The following is a 21,947-nucleotide window of genomic DNA, read 5'->3' as shown; positions in this document are numbered from 1 at the left end:
TTACACCACAGGACGTGATGCCATCCGTGGACCCTCCTATAAATTTTCCATTCGATTGGTGATCTTCACGGACACTCTCCATGGCTCATAGAGAGAATTACAGAATGTGAAGGGTCTTATGAATGATCATCTAATGCCAAAAGCTGAGATTTTCTGAGAAACTTCTTTTGAATCTCATTTTTTTGACTTTCTAACTTTCAGGGTCTTAGAGGTTAGAAAGTTAAAGTTAAATGATAAAAATTAATACCATCAAAATGGGAGACAAATTTGTGTCTGTGGCTTCTTCCATGTAGAAAGTATGTCCCAAGCTTATTGTATTCACAAGATGATCCACTGCAAATAATGAAACAACAACAGTGTATCAGTAGGAAAAAAGTTGCAGAACCCACTAAATTAAGAAAGAGACTTATTCATATAAAAATAGGAAAAGTTTTCAAAAAGAGAAGATGAAAGTTTTTTTGGTCTACTAAGGAAGTAGGAGAGTTCAACCAAAGAAGAGGTCAGTAGTCAATAAAATCACAGTTCATCTATAGATATTATCTTCTTCAGTGTGCGATTGTTTGATGGACATCAAGTAATGTTTTTTGTTCAAATGAATGAATTAAAATAACCTCAATAACATTTCAAAAGATAGTTTTAGTTGTCTAAAAACATGTATATAGTTACCTCTTCATAATGCACAACGAGAGGGAGTAAAATTAAGAAACTATGTTTTGCTTAAGGTAATGAGAGGGTGGTCAAGAGAAAGGGAGACTCATTTGTTAATAATTGAAGTAACGCTCAAATATACCTCGGGTCCACTCAAATCAAAATAGAGCAAGCACTTATGACTAAGGAGGAAAAACTGTTGATCATAAGATGTGCGCATTGTAAAACATCTTTCACATGATTATTTACAATTGGTAATTTCCTAGGCTTTAGGGTCAAACATAGGAAATCTGAGAACGTGCATCACTTGCTTAGTTCAAATATAAGTTAGAATTTATTTGAAGGAAGTATAATTTCAGGCATCAAGTTTTCATCATATATACCCCATTTGGTTTGTGATCTCTGATATAAATGAGAAGTATTTTAATAGATCAACCAACAATTAGCTAACATAAGGCTAGAGATGTTGTCCATCCGTCCTTGCTTCATACCGAAATAAAACGTTATCTAATTACATTTTAAATCACTATGCGGAAAATTTAACTTGGATTATGATGCCCATAAAAATTGACAGTCTCGGTGATGAATCTCCTACAATTATCTTTCTTGACAACATCTGCAGCCATTATCAACACATGTTTTGCACCTAGTTTCCTAGCTTTCTCACGGATCCCCCATAGTCTATTTTCTCACCGTGCAACCAAGACAAGTTTTTTTTCCTCTTTGCATATTCATATGCTATTTTCTAACATATCACAGATAACAAAATATAGCTTGCAATATTGGTGATGCGATTCAAAAAAGCTATTTTGAACTTACATAGATATGCTATATTAAGAAAATATTTACCATTTATAGCAATAATATTTTTTTTCACTAGACACTCATAATGCATTTCTAATACAATTTTAATACATATTGTAGAATTTTTTTTATAAAACACATATAATACAAATTTTATTTGGATAATACATTTATCATACAATTTAATACATTTATAATACATTGTGTCAATTTCTTACCAAATAATCATAATATATTTTAAAACACTTATAATATATTTATATTGCACGTATAGTTTACTTTTAAAACATAGCAGATTTATCATAGTATTGTTAGATATTGCTATAAATGGTAATAAATAAAAAATATCACTAAAATCAATAGTTATTTATTAAAAAATGCCCATCTAAGTAATTATTTCCGGCTATGATCATGAGAGATTCTCGATGAAGGACCTACGCAGAGCTAGAAATTTTAGCTCATATTTTTAAACTTAGCTCATTTAATCCACATTTCGATAGGGTAGATCACTTATATTTGAGTTGGGTAAATCTGGGTTTCAATTTTTCTTTAACTCATAAAATATATATGGATGAATATAGGTATCCATATTTTATCCTTGTCTTGCCGTCTACTTCAGTTGCATTTGCAACAACAACAGTGATTAAAAATGGTATCGTTGTGAGGACACAAAATTTTAAGAAAATCGTGGTTGGTTCCTGACATGTAATTTAATGATACCATGTGGAATTATGGTTATAATTTAACAATAGTTAATTTCCCAGCTCTACAGTTCACTTTAAATAGGGGATTTTATAATAGAAATACATTTGGACGGTTTTCTTTTCAATACGTGGTATGAGGTACTAAGAGAGTTTGTGACAAATGGGCGACTTATTTTCTTTTTTGCATCCATTACAATCTCTCTCCTTGGATCGAGTTTTTTTCTTCTTCTTATTTTTTAAAATAATTTTTTTTAGATATGTCCCTTCAATTTTTACTACATATTAGAAGAGGCTACAAACAAGAAGATGTTCGTCAACATGCCTGCTTGTATGCCAAGGGTATTTTCGTTATATTTCATGTTTTGTTTTTTAAAATTTTGTATTTTGCTGCTTTATGCGTGTGCCTTTTCTTTTTCAAGACAAAAAGCCTAGCTAACATTAACATAATGACCCATACGTCCCTAGAAGATTTATACATTAGCTTGAAGTTTGTGGGACCAACTTGCTTTATACTTTTATAATTTCTGTCAAAAATGACCTCAGCATCACATACTCGCCAGCAATGACCTTGGCATCACACTCTCGTCGTAAATGAATTCGGCATCACATACTTGCAGGTAATGACCTCGAATCCCACTCTTGCTAAAAATGACTTAAGCATCACACACTCACCGATAATGACCTCGGCATCACACTCTCACCGAAAATGACTCATAATGAAGTTATCAAAGTATTTTATCAACTACACATCAATAACAAGAACAAGACACATCACAAATTACAATCACAAGATTAGAAATACAATGCCTTTTAGTTAACCCCGTCCATTAATTAAGCTTAATTTATGTGAATAAAGAAACATCACCTCATTCCCATTACTCTCCAATACATACAAGAAAGGGAATTCGAGAATTCTACAAGAATTACAGAATTTTAGAAGTTCACTTGCCTTAATTAAAATATAATCAATCGAAAACTTGAGCCTTCTCTTTCAAATAGTATCAAACCACCACAATCTAGTCAAATAATGGATACCAATAAAATTTAGGAAATAAAAATATCAATTTCACAAAATTCAGACAAAAGGATCAAAATGGCTCAAAAATCCAATTTTGATAACGAGGTAATTTGGAAATTTTTACATGAAAATATTCCTCAGAGTATTTGAAATCCATTAGTGAAAACTAATTCAAAACCAGAGTTGTATTCAACTCATAATCACCATTTTAATAAAAACTCAAGTTCTTGAAAAATCTCCAAAACTCTGGAGTTCAAAATCCATAATTTTGGTGTTTAAAATTAAAGATAATAAGTGGGTAATGAATATTCAAAGACAAAAACACTTACCCAATTGATTTCACATGAAATTCTCCTTTGAAATCGCCTCTATCGAGCTCTCAAACTCAAAAATAGTGAAAAATGAGGTGAAACCCCAACTTTTGAAAAAGACATTGTTCAGGTAACATTTGCTCATCACGATCGCGAATAAATGCCTCGTTATTGTGATGAATAAATTTGGGTTAACTCATTAAATTTACCATTGTAATCATGAATGCCCACCATGTCATCACGATCGCGATGATCATAGAAACACTACTACGCGAATGCGATTTATGGCCATCCACATAATCACGATATACAAAAAACATTCACCTTCACAATTTCTTGGGTTGTCCCCACGATAAAAATGAACAAGTTACTTAAACCAGACATCACGAAACCAACACACAAGGCAAAAATGTAACACCCCTTGGTATCCTAGCTTAGACCTGTTAGAATGGGACAGAAGAAACTAAGCAAGACCCTTTAAAACTGTGATCCATGTCCAAGACCCTATGTATCCTATATAGAGCTATGGGTCGTAGGTGATTATCCTAGGTCACTCCTAAACATAGAGAAAATTTTAGTTTTGTTGAGACCCTTCTACGGATGGCTTCTACGGCTCACAGAAGTGTAATTATCCTCAATGTCATTTGTGTGTTTTACATGCTTTTACTATTTTTCCCCTTGTCGTAGATTCTTTGTAGCATTTATGTCATGTCAGAATGGGTGGCACACTTTTCGAGGAGGTTGGGTGAATTTTGAGTGAGTTTGGCCATTTTTGAGGCCTAAGGTTTGAAATAGTTGACTTTAGTAAACATTCAGAGATTTTGATGTCGGATGAAGATTCCATCACTTCCATCAACTTCAGAAGGGTCATTTTGGTCTAGTGTAGTGATTGGTTAGGGTTTTGGGGCTTTCGTTCGGAGTTTGTGTGATTAGGCAGTTTAGTTTAGAAGTTTTGGCCAAAGTTTGACTTCGGTCAACATTTTTGGTAAACATGCTCGGATTGAAATTTCGTCGATACAGTTAGCTCCGGAATGCCAAGTTTAGTCTATAACAACCTTTGGTTTGATTTTCGAGGCCTTTAGGATGAGTTCATAACTTTTTACTATTTTTTGGGCTTTTCTTTGTAAGTGTTGACTTTGGTCAATATATTGACAAGACGACCTTTGTTGGTTGTTTTTTTTAGTTTGTAAGTTTAAAATGTCATTTTGCAGTGGTTTGCACTTTTGGTTTGCTCCATTTGGACTCTGAATAAATTCTGAGGGTCTGTTTGAAGCTTTAGGACACTTAGGCCATTTTTTGTTGTTTGTCTTCTGTTATCGATGCTTTAGCGGCCCTTGGTCACTTCAACATTAGCCTCTTAAGTAGCCTTGGTCCCAGAAAAGCAGGGAAAATCAGGCAAGGTGGGGGTGTCTTAGGTGACTGGCTAGCCACTTAAGCGGTGGTCTCTTTTGCGACCTGGCAGCCACTTTTACAGTAGGCGTCTCCTAGGCGGGGGTCACTTTTGTGACCCTTGTTGGATTTAGCAATGGTCGCTAAAACAACCTTTTGACCGCTTTCAATGTTGTTGCTGGGGGATTAAATCCCATTTCTTCGTCATTTCTATAAAATGAAGAACCATTGATGTTGAGCTTGGGTTGGGGTGTTCTTGCTTGTTTCTCGCCCAGTTTAGGTGATTAAAAGGTAAATATATCCCATTTCACTTTCTCTACGCGATTCTAGCTTAAATTCCTTAATTCATTGTCATTTTCTTCCTAGAATTCCTTGATTTCTTTTCTAAAAAGTTTTGTATTTAGACCATTTTGAGGTCTGAATAGAACTCTATTTTTTCCCAACTTTTGGGCATGTGATTCTTACTTCAAACAAAATATAATGGTGTTTTTGGTTTAATAATGTCAATTTGAGTGTCGATTTTGACCCAATTCTGGCCTATTTTTATTATTTGTAATACGAGTATTATTGGACCTATTTTGACTGGCCTGATGCGTTCTCGATAGCGCAGATGCAGTTTAAGGATCTTCATAATGGAAAATCATCCGAGTAGAGTTAATGTGTGGTTTTTATAACTTGAGGTAGGTTATTGTCCCTTGTTTTGGACTTGCCTCGGATAGTTTATATGTATATATGTGAGTAATATGATCGTTAGAAAGGTTTAGGAGATGAATTTAAGATTGCATGACCTTTAGACTTGTAATGACCATGTACAAATGTTTTATCTTAGACTTTAGCTGTTAATTCTTAGTTTAGGTTGATCCATGGATTTTTTTGATGAGTTTAGCTCCTTAGTATGATTTTATGTGGTATGAAACTTAGTTTTACGTGTCTTGAGTGCCTTGGAAATTGCTGGATGTCTTCGTGTTATTTTTGTCTTTTATTTCTTTATTTTGTACTATTGGGCCTGAGGCCTTGGACTTGTAGTGGCTAGATTTTCAGGTTAGTACAACTTCTCTGTGAACGGGTACTTTACCCGATTATTTTGTAATGTGCTTTGTGGTCTGATTTGTTGATTTTGGCTTGGTAGAATTCATCTGAATTACTTGTGCACTTAGCATGAATTAGTCTGGGTAAGGATAAGAGGCTCAGATTGAAACCCCCTTTTAAGTGGTTTTGTTATATTTTCTACCTGTTGGGCTCCATGGGGACAAGATAGGTTTTCTCCTATTACTTAAGGAGCTTTTTTTCAAGGGAAATATACTAGATTGGATTTATGTCTTAAAATGAAATTTGTTCGGTTAACTTAAAAATTGCATGGCTTGAATGGTAAGGAAGCACTTGGTTGCATGACTTATTTCGGCAATTTGATTACCCCTGATAAGTCCGAGGTACTATTTTGGTGGCCCGTTTACTTAGTTCTAAGCTACATTTTTATTACTTCACTAGTTGATAAGTCTGAGGTATCCTTCTGGGCGTCCCATCAATATATATCCGAATGATTGGATTACTATTGATAAGTCCGAGGTTCCATTTCGCATAGTTTGAGGGCTCTTTCGGGCTTTTACTTTTATGCATTTGTTCACTGCATTGCATCATCTTGCCTTATTATGTGATTTTGTTTCTCCATGTACTTGGATGCTCTCCTCTTTGAAATATTATGTGTTTATCTATGTTCGATTACTTTTGTGATTCGTTGGACTGTCAAGTTGTAGTTGTAGCATTATCTTACTTATTTATATATATATAATCTTTCTAAGCTCGATCGGCCTATGATGCCTACTAAGTATCCCGTGTTTTGGTACTCATACTACACTTTTGCATTTTGTTTGTGCAACTTCTAATATGAGACACCGTCTGTGCATGTTGGATCTCTCTTGGTCGTTATCGACTTAGATTGTGGTGAACTCTTAGCGTCCAAAGACGTGCTGCCTTCCCTCTTTTGTTGTAACTTTTAAATTTTGTATTTTTACTAGTCAGATCTCTTGTATATATAACTTTCTATATTGAGTAGCTCTTGTATAGATGACACCAGGTCTAGGGATTTGGTCTTATGTCAGTTTGTCTTTTTGGTCACTTCGGGCCTCTTTTGTACATTGGTATTATACTACAGATTTATGATACAACCGGTTTCTTGTATATGATATTCCTATCTTCATCTTATCACTAATATGATTATTATAATTTAATTTATTATCTTTCATAAGTTTTCTTTTAGGATTTAGGCTTGCCTACTTAGGGGGTGTACTAGGCTCCATCATGATCCCATTTCAAGTCATGATAGAGTGGTATCAAAGCTTTAGGTTCACCAGTATAGGAACAACTGCCTAGTAGAGTCTCAAAGATCGGTATAATGACGTCCATATCCTATATTTGAGAGGCTATAGGGCATTTCTAGGAATACTTTCCTTGTTTTGTTTTGTATTATTCAGTCTTGACTTTAGTAATTTCTAAGTGTTTGTTTCCTTCATTCTTTCTCAGATGCCTAAAATGAGATCACATATGGGAGGATGAGAGACTCCTACACAAACAGGTAGGGGATAAGCTAAGGGTTGAGGCCGAGGTCGACCTAAAGGTCAAGGAAGAATACGAGCTAAAGCATCAACTAGAGATTAGGAGCAAGCACCATCACCATAGCCCAAAATAGAGGTTGATCACATTCAACATTAACCGGATGGTGTGGAGTCAGCCCAACCTCCACCAGGTTTTGTTGCCACGGCAATACTTTAGTATACACTAGATTAGATCCTCAACTTCATAGAGGGTATGTCCCAAGAAGGGACTCTGCCCAGTACTTCAGCTGGACCTCAAGTCCCACATGAGGCTCATACTCCATCCTAGGAAGGGGCATAGGGTGTTCAGACTCCAGGGGCACAACCTACTAGTGTTGCTTCTCGCTTATTGGTCTAGCCCATTCCTACTTTTCTCCTCCTATGGCACCCAGACCAGTCATGTATTCTGAGGAGATGAAGATTCTAGGGTGGTTCATCAAATTAGGCCCTCCTAGGTTCTCAGGCGCAACAGGCAAGGATTCTTACGAATGTTTGATTAGTTACCAAGAGAGGTTGCATAAACTCATGTTAATAGAGTCTCATGAGGTCAATTATACCTCTTTTCTACTAGATGGGTTGGTGAAGTAGTGGTTGAGGTCTTATCTTTAGTGCAGTCTAGTCAGGTCACCTCTGATGACTTGGGCTAAGTTCTCTGAGGCTTTCTTGGAGAAGTACGTACCTCGCAGCTTGAGGGTGCAGTTGCAGGAAGAGTTCATAGACCTGACTCAGGGATCCTTATCGGTTGCATAGTATGAGAAACTATTTCATGAGTATTCTAGACATGTGTCTATGCTTATGCCGATGGAGTGTCACGACCTGACCTAGGGATTATTCATAACATGGAGATCGGGATGCGAGGGACCCCAACCATAAGCCATCTTAGCCTACATTGCATACATAAGGTAAAGAACAATATAAAGATAAGTAGAAGTAATCATTAAGTGGGGAATAGGACTAAGGGAAATCAACTCTATAACTGCCTAATTTGGACTGCACCAATGAATATCGTCTAAACATGCCTCTAGTCTAATCTTTGATGGGGGCTTAGGACAAGCTCCTAGATCACTCTAACAGTAGAAAAAAGTGAAAACAATAGTAACATGAATAAAAGTCTTATCCTCGGTATAATGAGGACTCACCAACTTCTTCAAAATGTAATGAAATCTCTAGCCATGGGTAGAATGATTACAAGTGTCGTCCATCCTTATATTATGAGATAATATAGAAAAAATATGCGTTAGTACTTTGAATGTACTAAGTATGTGAGATATCCATGAAAAATGGAATAAGGCATAAATAATATGAACATAGGATGTATGACTAATATAAGGAAAAACACAAATAAGGCTTGAAAAACATTAGAAATCATAAGAAAAACTTGTGGTCAATGCATCATAAACATTATAGTAAAACATACTTTATGTCATATAACTTGTGAGATAGGACCTTGTAACTTATTGAGAGCGACTGTTAACTGACATAAATCATGTGAGCTATAATATGGAGTCCCAATGTTTACCCATACATCAAAGGAAAGGGGGAGACTAATTGCCAAGGTATACCCCTATATGCCTAAGTGGATCCACTAAGCTACAATAAGGATTGAGCCTTAACTACGGGTGACCCTCAAAGGTATCAAACCTTTTCTATGGGTGATCCTCTAAGGAATCAAGCCTATTCTATAGGAGATCCTTTATTCTATGATGGCATGCAGTTACGGGACTATGAGATCTTTGTATGGGTCTCTTGCCTTTGCTACGGGAGAGAATGCCTATCCCAAGGTCCACTCAGTGCTAGGTAAACTCTCAACAAAATCTCATAAATACGATTATAACATAAGGAAGAATAGTAATTATCTATCAATCCATCTTTAAAACATGTTAGGAATAGTTCATCTACTTAGTGATTCATAAGAATCTATAACTTTGGTGAGAATTGTCCTTATCACCATCTCAAAAAATCTAATGATCTTAACTCTGATCATCATCTCAATCTTTAACTTAAAAATCATAATCTCAGTTGTAACTCATTAAAAACTATCTTTATAAATCATTTAACTCATAATCAACTCATAAACTCATCTTTAACTTTGATCATCATTGTAACTTTCATCATGGAATAATAATCTCAACTTTAAGTCATGAAAACTATACTTGAAGATCATTGTTTATGTTTCTTCATCTGAGGAATGGTCCGTTCTCAAGGATCGTCCTGTAGGTCTGCAAACTTGCAAAAATACTAGTCTCTTAAATTTTTGGACGGGTGGTTCTTACGACTCGTCGTTTCTTCTACGAGTCATCCTGTTAAGTCATCATCTTATCCATAGGGAAACTTTGAACAAATATTATAAACTTCTAGTTGATGAGGGGTTTCTATGACTTCTCGAGGATGACTTATCTTGGAAGGTCGTAGAACCTCTCTTGAGGGAAACTTCAACTTCTGCTCGAAGGGTCACTCTACGACCCAACCTTACGAGCCTTGGAAAGCTCTAAGAGCCATAGAGGGACTCGTTGGTATGGATGGGTTAGAAATTTTGAGACTTTTCTCTTTGGTTCCAACTTTTTGACTTACTAGGTCTTACACAGAGCATGAAAGGGTGCACAAGTTTGAAAAAAGGCTCTCATTCCCACTTTGGATGGCTATTGAGCAAATGGTGGCATCAAGCTATATTATTTCTTTAGATAGTTGATCATACACATACTATTGAAGGGATCCATCGTGAAGCCTATGGAGGCAGCAACAAGAGGCCTCACCATCATGGTGGTTTCAATGAGTCTTAGTCAAGTGGTAGGGTAGTTCCGGTCAAAGGTTACCCACAACAGTTTCAGCCCGCCAAGCCAGTTCGGGAAACTTTTCAGCTTACATATGGTGGCACTTCAGTGATTAGTAATGGTCAAATGGTTCAGACTCCAATTCAATCCTCTTGAGGTGCACATTTCGAGTGTTCGGGTTGTGGTGGCTAGTAAAGAGTTGCTGGGCCATCTCAGAAGGGTACTTTTAGTCGATCGTGTCATATGTGTGGCATGATAGGACACTTTTCTAAGAAGTTCCTTATGACCGGTCATCGTAGATGATAGAAGAAGAGAGGTTTAGGCCCCATAGCCCTGATTCATTTTACCAGAGGTAGTGCTCAGGGTGTTAGGGTTGTCTCCAAGATGCTCGAGATGGTCCTCAGTCTGGTAGTTCAGGCGGTGGAGGTAGACGCCTCATGTATGCTTTTCTATAGAGGCCAAAGAAGTAGGCTTCAGATGCCGTTATCACATGTATGATTTCCATCCCTCATCTGTTTGCATATGCTTTATTTGATCTAGGGTCTACCTACTCATATGTGTCTGCATATTAAGTAACTCGTCTGGATGTGTTGTGTGAGCCTATTCCTGAGCCTATGCATGTAGCTACCTCCGTAGATGATTCTTTACTAATGGATCAAGTGTATCAATAATGTAAGGTGACTATCTTTGGGTATGATACTAGGGAAGACTTAATTTTATTAGACACGATAGACTTTAACTTGATTTCATACATGGATTGGTTATCTCCTCATTATGATATCTTGGATTTCTTTTCTAAGACTGTTACTTTGTGTATGCCCAGCATTTCTTCAATTATTTAGACGGGTATGATTAGTCATATGCCTAGGGGTGTGATATCTTTTTTGAGGGTGCATCAGTTAGTAGGAATGAGGTGTCTAGCATATATCCTTATATTTATGATACAAGTTCTGACACTCATTTCTTTGATTCAGTTCTTATCGTTAGAGAGTATCCTTATGTGTTTCCTACCGATCTACCCTATATTCCTCCTGATCATGATATTGATTTCAGCATTGATATTAATTAGGGTATGCAGGAAATTTATATTCCACCCTACATAATGGCTATAGTTGAGTTAAGGGTGCTTAAGGAGTAGCTCAAGGACATCTTGAGAAAAGGGTTCATTAGACCCCATGTGTCTTTTTGGGGTGCTCATGTCCTATCCGTGAAGAAGAAATATGTTACCTTCATATATGTATTGAGTACAGACAACTAAACAAGGTGAACATCAAGAACTTGTATCCTATGCCGCAAATTGATGATTTATTTGACCAGCTCTAGGGTACAACATTGTTCTCTAAGATAAACTTGAGATCAACGACCACTAGTTGAGGATTAGGGAAACGAATATCCTTAAGGTTTCTTTTAGGAATCGATACGTCCATTATGAGTTCTTAGTCATGTCTTTTGAGTTGTCAGTAGATAAAGTACGAGCACTAGAGGCCTAGTGGTTTGAACCAGCAGCTACCCATTCCAGAGTAGAAAAGGGATCGTATAGCTATGGGATTTATGGTAGGCTTGCCATTTAATTTTAGAGGTTTGATGCTATTTGGGTCATCGTAGATCGATTAACCAAGTCCGCTCACTTTCTACTAGTTTGGACTACTTATAGTTCAGAGAGGTTAGCTCAGTTCTACATTCGAGTGAATGTTCATTTTTATGGGTTTCTAATATCTATTATTTTGGATTGTGATACTTAATTTACTTTATATTTCTGAAAATATATTTAGAGGGAGTTGTGTACTAGAGTTGAGATCAGCACAACATTCCATCCATAGACTGATGGTCAGTATGAGAGGATTATTCAGGTCTTAAAGGACATGCTTTGAGGCCTTGTTTTGATTTTGGGGGTCAGTAGGACCTGGTTTTGGCTTTGAAAGAATTTACGTATAATAATAGCTATCATTCCAGCATTCATATGGCTCCACTCAAGGCATTTTATGGTAGGAGGTATCGATCTTCGGTGGGATAGTTTGACACCTTTGATATTAGGCCATAGGGAACCGACTTATTGTGAGATTCTATGGATAGTGTCAGTGTGATCCAAGAGTGACTTCATACTTCCTAGAGTAGGTACAAAGGCTATGCAGATCGGGCACAACAACCCCTAGAGTTTATGGCTAGTGATCGTGTGTTCCTGCGGGTGTCACCCAGGAAGGGCGTGATGAGATTCAAGAGGAGGGTCAAGCTTAGCCCAAGTTTATCGGTCCTTTTGAGATCATAATATGGGTAGGTGAGGTGGCTTATGGGATAACCTTACCTCCAGCTCTTTTGGGTGTTCACCCTATTTTCCATATTTCTTTGCTGAGATAGTATGATCAAGATGAGTCTCACATGCTTCAATGGGATTCAGTTCAGTTGGATGAGTCCTTGGAATTTGATGAGGAGCATGTGGTTATTCTAGACAAGCGGGTTAGGAAGTTGAGAAATAAAGAGATTATGTTAATGAAGGTTCATTGGAGACATTATCCTATTGAGGAGGCAACTTAGGAGATTGAGCTTAATATGTGGACCCAATAGCCTCACCTGTTTGAGCCTTTAGGTACTTCTCTTTGTTTTGCTTTTAAGGATGAAAGTATTTTTAGTAATGGATGTTGTAATGGCCCTCAACGTCATTTTTGTGTTTGAGCATGCTTTTACTAGTTTGGCCTTTGCCATAACTCTTTTCTAGCATTTATGTGGTGTTGGGATGGGTGGCAGGCTTTCTGAGGAGGTCGGGTGAGTTTTGAGTGATTTTGGCCATTTTGAGGCCTAAGATTTGAAAGAGTTGACTTTAGTCAACATTTAGAGATTCTAATATCGGATGAAGATTTCATCAATTTAATCAACTTGGGAAGGGTCATTTTGGTCTAGTGTGATGATTGGTTTGGGTTTTGGGGCTTTTATTTTGAGTTTGTGCGATTAGACGTTTTAGTGTTGAAGTTTTGACCAAAGTTTTACTTTTGTCAATATTCTTGATAAAAACACTCATATTAAAATTTTGTCAACACCATTAGGTCTGAAATGCCAAGTTTGGTCTAGAATGATCTTTGGTTTGATTCTCGAGGCCTTCGAGATGAGTTCGTAGCTTTTTAGCATTTTGTGGGAATTTCTTTGTGAGTATTAACTTTGGTCAATATTTTGATGAGACGACCTCTATTGGTTATTCCATTAATTCCATTGAGTCTGCAATATTATTTTGAAGTGGTTTGCACTTTTTGGTTTTGGTAATTTAGACTTTGAATGAATTCCCAGGGTATGTTTGAAGTTTTGGTACACTTAGGCCATTTTCAGGTGTTTGGCTTCTGGTGTTGTCACTTTAGTAGCCCTTGGTCTCATTGGTGTTATTCTCTTAAGAGGATGAGGCACCACGAAAGTGGGGAGCTTCAGGTGAGGCGGGGGACGCTAAGGCGATTGACCAGCTACTTAAGCAGTGGTTGCTTTTGCGACCTGGCAGCCGCTTTTAAGGAAGGCGCCACCTAGGTGGGGGTCGCTTTTGCGACCCTTGTTGTCTTTAACAATGGCTACTAAAGCATCCTTTTAACCGCTGTTGCGGTTGTCGCTGGGGATTAAATCCTATTTCTTCCTCATTTCTCCAAAATGAAGAACCATTGAAGTTAAACTCGGGTTGGGGTGTTCTTGCTTATTTCTTGCCAATTTCAGGTGATTCAAAGGTAAATCTCTCCCATTTAACTTTTTCCATATGATTCTACCTTAAATTCTGTTGCACCCCACATTCTCGAGCTCGGAATGTCTCTTAAGTTCCTTAAACATTATCATGTGAGACGGATAAGCTATGACACTATCAAACGACTCTAAGGAAAGGAAAATGTGATACCCCATAGTAGAGAAGGTTGGAAATAGAGTCGTAAGAATCCGGAAGGAATTGAAGGCCAAGAAATGAATTGTAGGACTTGATTTACCTACGTAAGCTACTAATTTAGAAGTCTTATACACTTGAGTTACTTAAAGACATACCAATCTTACGTAGCATGGATTACATAGGCCCTTAAAATAAGACGAGATTACGAACCCACGAGGAAGGGGAAAAGAGGACACGTGGAAGACAATGGAGGAGTGACACATGTCAGCACCTCAAGAAAGAAGGTGACCCATCTGCTTGGGGTCAAGTAGGTGACCCACCTACTTGGGGGAGGTGGACCCCATGCCACATGGCAGCCCCTTATTGGCAGCTTGTATGTGTTGGCCCAATGGGGGCCAAACATGTGTCACCCTTAGGGGTTGACACATTTCACCCCCTAAGGTAACATATATCTATATGTTAAGTGACTCTTAGTCACATTTTTTATCCAAAACAGCAGCCAAAGAAAAGGAAAAACGTGAGAGAAGCAAAGGAGGCAGCCATGGTTTAGAAGAAACTAAAGTGGATTTCTAAATTTCCCTCTGTGAATTAATTATCTACGGCATTCCTCAACAGTGTGGAGGTGTATATATGTATGTTATATGACTCATAATCGGATTCTCATCCAAATTTCAGCAAAGAACAAGAGAGAAAATATGAGAGAAAGAAAGAGAGAAAACGCTAGGGCAAAGAGAGGAACCTACGGGTTTGGCTAGAAAAAAAGGTAAGCCTCCAACTTTTGCTCCATAAATATATTATATATAGTATAACACAATGATATGGAGGTATTATAAGTATAAAATAATGTCTTGGTGCAGCCAAAACGGACAACAAATAGTCCATGCAGCTTCAACGCAACTAAAGAAGTTTCGAGTTGCAATTTTGGCTAGTTTTGGCCAATTTCGGGTAAGGTAAGGCTTCTCCTTTAAATTTGGACTTTATGGGGTTTTTATGTAGTGTATTATATACCTTTTATACTTCTGGAAGTATAAAAAAAGTCGTGGAAAGGCTCGACGATAGAAACAATCGAAATTGAAGTCGTCATAGTTAAATTGTGGTTGAAATGAGGCGTTGTGTGTGTGGAGGCTGCTTCTGGGTGTGTGGTGTGTGTTGCAGGCCCTAAATGTGTTGTAAAATAGGTGTGGGAGCTTCTGGTTTCATCCACAAGATTCCCCGCTTAGTACGGTTAAACGTTTCGCAAAATAGAAACTAAAAACCCTATATTGGATATCGTAATTGCGAGCGAGTCGTTCGGAGGTTGTAATGTATAATGTTTCCATGTTTTATATATATATGATCTTCTGGTTATTCTTTTGGTTGGCTGTAGGTATTAGGGGCATGATTGGTAATTCGGATAGGGCACATTATAGGGGAGATGCTGTCCGATTTCCGTTAACGCCTTAACTAGTTAAAGAACTAGTCAAGAAGGTGAGCGGGGAAATGGGGTTTGTGAATACTCGTAAGTAATGTAAGACGCTGAAATATCTAAAGATGTTGATGTTCTTATTGATTTCATGTTACCTAGGTTCACGGGACGACAAGGCGACCAAGATAAAAACTAACCCATAACAGGTATGTAGAGCTATCGTTCTTTTCTTTTGTCATGTCTTAGATGTAAGTTATGAATGATATGTATATGATATTTGGGATTCAATCCATTCATAAAGCCCTGAATATAAGTTGAAACTCTCATTTACTTCTTGATGTCAGAACTCCTGCAATAGCTGAGTTGTTGTCTTTAAGTCTTCTATGTGATAAAAAGTAGTACATGTAAAGCCTATCTCTTCTTTCCTTTGGAATGTCTTAATTTTAAGTAAAATGATATATGATATGGGTTTAGAGGTAATTCCAATTATGAACTCTGAGTGTCACTCGTGACTTGTATGCACTTTTGAATATTAAGAGTCTTAAAGTGGTTCACCCACTACTCTTGAACCATCTATATGTTGAATGGTAAGTGGAGATACAAGCTCCTCTTCCTAAAGGCTCTGAAATGACAAATGCCTCTGATTGCATAAATTGAGTCTCTGACTTCATAAGTTGTGTTTCTGATTGCATAAACTATACTTTTGATTGCATAAATTGTGTGGCATTATATTGATGGTCTGTGATCCCTGAGGCCCCAACTGATGTAAACCCTAATGACATCTAAAGGGGTACCTCGGATAATTACCCCCTGATCTTCAAGTGACGGTTCACTTGACTGTTTCATCGAGTCTCAGATAACGACTTAGTTGCATATGGTTTTTCACTACTCTACTTATGCATACTGTAACCCATCCTTCCTCGAGTCCCATGATGGTCCGGGAATGTTATCGTGCATAGTTTTACTAATTCATTCACCATGTCCCGGGCCGGATTTGTACAGTTCCATGCACGAGGAGACGATTCCATACGTAAGGTGTGATACATGTTATATGTTATGATGATACGATTATTCACCGAGTCCCAGGCCGGCTGTAATATAATAGTATATGTAGTGAAATAAGGAAAGAACATCGAGTTCCTCCCTAGAGGGATGGATACGGTATATATATTATAATGGTACGCTATAGACGTACACCACTCCATTCACCGAGTCCCTCACTAAAGGGACGGATACTTTATGTAGGCATGCATATGAGGTTAGAGTGATATATTCGTGACCCCGAGCCCCGTAGTGAACCAGATGTACTACGATAACATACACGATAATATTATACCATATACGATGATATGATGCCGTATACGATGATATGATGAAGTAAAATACATGATGATATGATGGCATGTGAATATGATGAAATGATTATGACACCGAGTTCGCTATAATGCTGGGCACAGTATATGATGATATATATGATTACGTGTCCTAAGGTCCAGGTACAGTAATTATTTAATTGTTATACTTGTCCCCTGCATCCCTATTTCAGTTATGGTCTCATATATAATGTGTTATGCTTTACATACTCAGTACATATATCGTACTGACCCCCTTTGTTTGGGGGGGGGGAGGGGGGCTGCATTTCATACCCATAGGTACAGATGTTCATTTTGAAGATCCGTCAGCTTAGGAGTTTCTCGCAGCTAAGTTGGAAGTGCTTCACTGTTTTGGAGCCTAATTTTTGCTACTGGTCATTTGATGCACATATTTATTTATTCAGGGGTACGGCGGGAGACCTGTCCTGCCATATATTGTTGTTACTATTCTTAGAGGTCTATAGACATATGGATGTGGGTTGTTTGTGAGTTCGTTTTGATTGTACCTATACGGCATGTTGTAAATGTTTTTATGTTACAGCAGCCTTGTCGGCTTGCATGCCCTTTCAAGATATGATACGAATGAAAAATTCTACATGTACATGAAAAAGTTTTAAACCATTGAGATTTTTGGGTATAGTATCACATCACACATGGTTCAACTTAAGTGTAGCTGATAAGTACGCATACGGGGGTCCAGGGCGGACCCCAATTGCGGCCTACGGGGTTGGGTTGTGACAAAAGTGGTATTAAAGTAGTTCGTCCTTGGAATGTCTACAGACCATGTCTAGTAGAGTCTTGTTTATCGATGTGTTGTGCACCACATCTATAGGCAGGAGGCTATAGGACATTTAGGATGTTACTTTATTTTATATCTAAGATCGTACGATAGAGCCAAGTCATAGGGAATGAAATTCCTCATACTAACTTGTGATTTCAGCAGAAGAACAATATCGATAAAAGAAAGTAACTGACGATATTGGAAGTTACAAAGCATGCAGGTAAGCAGAGGCACGAAGGACCTATGTTAGGTAAGGTGTTGCAATACGACTGATATATATTAAGTTGAAACATGAAAGGAAAAGTATATAGGAAAGTGCAACAGGTGCAGTTCAAGTGGACATATGAGGTAAGTCCATTTTCATACTGCTAATCGTGGGAAGCCCTGTGTGGCTGCGATATGCGATGATAGGACTATATATATGTATGCCTTGTGAGGCACTGTTGGCATTTGTTGCATGTAGGTATTGAGATAGTAAGAAATACAGAGGAAACTCTGCCCAAATTTTCTTAGAAATAAGAAGAGAATGAGATACAAGGCTGTAGTATGTCTTGAAAGGTTGTGCTCACAACAATAATGAGATTTGACTAAACGAGTATGGCTGACCTCGAGAAATGAGTTAATTACTGAATTAATAGTAATAGAAACTAGGAGGTCGATACTGGTATAGTAGAACGAAGTTGGAAAGGACCTATAAGCCAAAGAAGATGACTTAGAAAAGACTGATGGATCAGGATAAATGATATAGTAAGGCATCACCTGAATTGATACATAGGGATAAACTATGACAAGTTATAGTTGAGAGGAGTAACAATATGATTACGACAAGAGTGCAAGAGGAAAAGAATTATGACAGAAGCGAAGTGATAATAAGACAGCTTGTGAAACATTAAAGCTAAGACTAACTAAGAAGGGTAAGTAGCCCATAGTAAGAATCGTGAAGAAGGTCAAGCGGTCCTATACTATGGGACTAAATGCGAACAGGGTACCAGGTGAATATAACAAAAACTATTATGAGAATAAGTAAAGCTTAGTAAGGAAATAACTAGAAGGTATGATGTGGTCCATGTGAATGGAATGTAAAGATAGGTGTGAAACGGAAAAGCAAGCTATGGAACAAATAGGAAAGATTTATCAAGTTCCGTAAGAAAATTTTCGAATAAATGTTAAATGATGACGAAAAGGATATCTAGTGCAAGGAAATAAAGAGTATTACGGAATTCCTTGCGCACAACCAAAAATGTATATGAGCTGGAGGAATAATAGAGAAGTTCTAATAGAGGCACTCAATATTGATGTGATTAATTAAGTGTGAGTATCGAACAAAAAGGGAAATAGACAGTTACAAACTGAAAGTATAGTACGATGAAAAGGTGGTAAGACAAGGCCACTACTACAACAAAGTTAATATGGTTTTACGCAGTATTAGAAGTAAGCCTTAAGCACATGACAAAGATGAAACATAAGGAGGCATAAAGAAGTATTGTGTATACGTGACTCCACCTTGATGATTAGTGAGATCCTACAAGGAGAGGGAATGTCGATTTGCAGAACAACTGCTGCATTACAAGGTTATTAGAAGAATAAGCGGTATCCACTGGAATAAGGCTAGTATAATGATGGAGCTTGAAACACGAATCATCAAAGTATAAGTACTCCCGAGTGGAGAATCTGAATCAATTATGAGCACGAGCTAATTATTGATTGGGATGAATGGAATGTGGCTTTGAATGCACTGCTACATTACGGATATTACTCGAGTATGAACCATTAGATGACATTTTATACAATATATTCCAAATACTAAAGCACCCTATGGTTGTGCTAGGATTTCCTATAAAGGCAACCTAACGTATGGATGATTTAACAGAAAATATAGATATGGTGCGGCACATTAAATATGTTGGAGTAGAATTATTCGCGTGTACATAGATGAAAATAAGCGGAGGATGACATAGGTACACCCTAAAAGGGGGGAAGTGGATAAGAAAAGTACAAGAGTAAGAAAAAATCAACTGACGCTATCGTATGTAAATAGGAACACTTAAATTTCAAACGAGACCCCATAAGGGATGGACGCGATCGTACCCGCACTAATGCATCAAATTCCGTCCAAACTCAAGAGTTAAGCGTGCTTGGGTGATAGTAGCATTGGGATGGGTGACCCCCTGGAAAGTGAAAAAGGGAACGAAACAAGTATGACAAAAAGAGATTGTAAGTGCGTGTTAGTACAATGATACACCCATCCCAATGCTACTATCACCCAAGCACGCTTAACGTAGTGAGTTTAAACAAGATAATATCAAAAGAATATTCAGACAAAAGCATTTGCCATCTAATAAATCGTTTATATTCCGGTTTTGACGGAAGATTATTATGAACAAAAGCCTTTACTTGAGTATTATCAGTTCTAAGAGTAAATCATTTTGGTAATAAAAAGTAATATAATTTTTGACAACTTTTTACTACGGCTAACAATTCTTTTTCATTAATATGATATCTTGTTTGTGTATCCGAAAAAGTTCCGGAACAATATCTACATAGACTTTCTCTTATCTTATTTTTATTAAGATCATAATCTATCTTTTTTAATACTCCGCTCCAGCACTGTTCCGAAGCATCTGTTTCTAAAATTAAATCATCACTATCTTTTGGTAATTGTAATTTTGGTAAGTCTTTGCAAATAGATTTAATATCATTTACTTTTTTCATTAAGACTTCATTAAATTCAAAGCTCTTATCCTTTTTAATAATTCTTGAAATGGCTTTCTTAGTTCAGCCAAATTTTGAATATAATCCGAGGCATAGTTAAGTATCCCTAAAAAGCTTTGTACTTGCTTTTTATCGACTAATTTATCTGGGAAAACATATATTTTTTCGACGATATGACTTTGTAATTTAATACCATTTCCGTCAATTATCATTCCTAAAAATTCTATCTCATTTTTTAATAAGCTTGCTTTCTTTTTAGAAAGTGCTAATCCATTTTCTAGGCATAAGTTAGTGAATTTATTTAAGTGTATCAAGTGTTCCTCAAGGCTATCGGATAAAACTAAAATATCATCAACGTAGACAAATATATAGTCATAATCTTTAAAGATATTATCCATTTTTCTTTGAAATATCTGTGGTGCATTTTTTAATCCAAATGGCATGACTAACCATTCATATTGCCCTTGCGGGGGTAGAGAATGCAGTATAATGAACACTATCTTTATTCATTTTTATTTGCCAAAATCCACTTTTACAATCAAACTTAGAAAATATTTTTTTGTTAGTAGTTCTATTAATTAGGCTTTCTTTATGTGGTAAGAAATATCCATCAAATATAGTATTATCATTTAACTTTTTATAGTTAATAACCATCCTTGGTTTATTTCTTACTATCTCTGCATGGTTTCTAACCATAAAGGCTGGTGAGCTATGAGGAGAGTTACTAGGTCTTATTATTCTAAGGCTTAATAATTCCTTAATCTGTTTTTGGAATTCTTTTTGGTCATCAGGGTTATCTTTGTCCTTCATTTCTAACTTGGCTTCTATCTTATTTTTATCCCAAAATTCTAAGGGATTTTCTGAAAAACATTGTTCTAACTTTTGTTTAATCATGTCTAAACTTTCTTCTAATTTATTAAAAGTTATTTGATATTCTAACAAGTTGTTAGATTGTTTATTTATTGTTTGAGGGTTGTCCCAATCAGTATCGTATTGAAGTAATGGAGTACTTTTTGGAAAAATTGGTTTATCTTGATATCCTATATCACCACGCTGGGCTGTGCGGGGTTTAAAGTGAATAGGTAATCTTTTGGAATAAGCAGTTTTAAATCGTTTTACCACAATAATATGTTGACAAGGAGTTTTGAATTTTATTTGAAATAAAACTCTATCATATAAAACGGTATGAAACATTTCTAAAAAGTTATTTCCTAATAGAATATCTTGTCCGGTATTATGGAAATAAAATGGAGGACATTTTATTAGAAAATATCCTAGTAGTATGATCGGTTGAGCAATGCCTTTAGACATTGTTACAATATTATTAGATATATCTTTTCCCTTAGTAATGGGTAATTCTTGATGGTATTCTTTAGGGAATACGTCTGGTCTACAGCAACATATTCCTGATCCGTTATCTATATAGGCAGCAAAATATTCCGCTTTATAATCTTTATAAGTTATTCCTATTGGTATATAGATACTATATGGGCTTGTCATTTTGATATGAAAATTATCTTATCGTCGTAAGTAATCTTGATACCATGATCAAGAATATCATATGGTTTTACACTATCTAGGAAAGTGGTTCCTAGC

The 21,947-nt window shown here is 36.7% G+C and overlaps 1 pseudogene; it reads right to left on the bottom strand.

The window, feature by feature from the left end:
• Window positions 1-21,947, bottom strand: part of LOC129903647 (11-beta-hydroxysteroid dehydrogenase B-like) — a 71,377-nt pseudogene that overhangs the window by 47,006 nt on the left and 2,424 nt on the right.

The sequence above is a fragment of the Solanum dulcamara genome, chromosome 9, assembly GCF_947179165.1.
Source record: "Solanum dulcamara chromosome 9, daSolDulc1.2, whole genome shotgun sequence".
NCBI lineage: Eukaryota > Viridiplantae > Streptophyta > Magnoliopsida > Solanales > Solanaceae > Solanum > Solanum dulcamara.
This window is presented reverse-complemented; position numbering and strand designations above follow the sequence as displayed.